Source organism: Arctopsyche grandis, chromosome 13 (assembly GCF_051622035.1).
Source record: "Arctopsyche grandis isolate Sample6627 chromosome 13, ASM5162203v2, whole genome shotgun sequence".
Lineage (NCBI taxonomy): Eukaryota > Metazoa > Arthropoda > Insecta > Trichoptera > Hydropsychidae > Arctopsyche > Arctopsyche grandis.
The window spans coordinates 28,741,766-28,743,325 of record NC_135367.1 but is presented as its reverse complement, the minus strand read 5'-3'; the positions used below and the strand labels follow the sequence as shown (position 1 = coordinate 28,743,325).

Here is a 1,560-nt window from a genome sequence, read left to right as displayed (position 1 = left end):
ATTTTGAGCTTAATACGTTAAGGGGTGTGGAAAAAATAGTGGCCACAACATTTACGTTGGTTTGTCGAATGTGTTTTTTACCAATCATCGATGGAAGAATACATAGCACGACTTTTAAGAAATAATAACAACATTATTTTTCGCTCGTAAGCAGAGAAATTATAATATTTCTCTGGTTGTAAATGCATATCGTCGTAATTCAAAAAATTTTAGCTCAATCTCGCTCTTTAGCTTAATTTTGATATTTTAATTTAATTTTTATTTCGATATTTTGTATCCTACTGGTTTAAAAAGTTGGCCGTGGGCCGTTTGTTGGTTAGGTGCGTACGCACCATTAAACGATATTTTTGCACCATCGTAATGGCAGAGGATACATTTACGTATATTGATGACCAAAATGAGCAGTATGTCAAAGTATGAAAATGATTGGATAAGAGGTAAACATTGTCCTCTGAATTGTAATCGTAAGTGAAACGTAAAGGAGGTTTATAAAAATTTACGTCATATCGATAAGAATTTCAGTAACGGATTGTAAATGAAATCCACAACCGACAACTCATTACAGGTGTAAATTGTTGAAAACGCTTGTAGCTAATATGGTTGTATAAGGGGTCGGGACAGCGCGTACGCAGTCCCGGCTACCAAAAATTACGCGTCCGAGTTGCCCGCATTAGGGGCAATCGCAAGGGTCAGCTCAACCGAAGTGCAATGGAAGAGCCTCGCCCTGGGGGAACCGCCATATTGATCACGGTATCTCCTACGCCAGGTAAGTATGTTTTGGAAACATGAATCCCCCTCTATATACTAATATCGTACGTCACCACTAGTATCGGCAATGGACCCCTGGTGCCACCTAGCGGACAACATCATACAACTTTCACATTTATTTTATATATTTTATTGCTTATGATTTAAATACAATTGTTGTAACAGGTTCAATGCGATGATTGTTGTATGTTGATTTGATAAAAGCGCACAAAAAAACTGCTGATAAGATTTTGCACATTGAAAATTTTCGTGTGTGGTTTTTTTTGTATGCGAAATTATGCGCTTTTATAATAAACAGTATTTGGATCTGGTCATTTCAAAATTTGTAGCTATATTTAATAGAGTAAAGAATTGGTTTAGTACCAATGCAGTCTTTATCAAGATCATTTTCAGTTTCTTTTTGATTTAATTTTCAAAAGCTTTTTATTGGTCATATTTTTCTTCCACTTTTTTTTTCGACCCCTTTAAAATGTGTGCTCTTCACGAAGAAATTCAATTATAATTCTTGTATCAATGTGATGAAAAAAAAAAACACTAAATTTAATAAACCGGAAGTGACATTTTTCCTTCTTAGAAAGGTCAAAAATGTTGTGGCCACTATTCTGTCCGCACCCCTGAACTTACCAGCTGAAAATTTATATTTGTATTATTTATATACTAACTTGCTGATCAGAATTCAGTAGAGCTGGTCAGAATTCGTACATCGGAAGTAGTATTTTTTTTTAAAACAATATTTCATTATTTTATTTTGACCTTTATATAATCTTCTTGACATATATATTGTTTATAATA

General features: G+C 34.0%; 1 non-coding gene across 1 annotated transcript; it reads right to left on the bottom strand.

Moving 5' to 3' along the window:
- Nucleotides 1–612: 612 nt before the first annotated feature.
- On the bottom strand, nt 613–774 carry LOC143921788 (U1 spliceosomal RNA). The gene has a single exon (XR_013261460.1). It is a non-coding gene; the product is annotated as a U1 spliceosomal RNA (small nuclear RNA).
- Nucleotides 775–1,560: the final 786 nt, after the last annotated feature.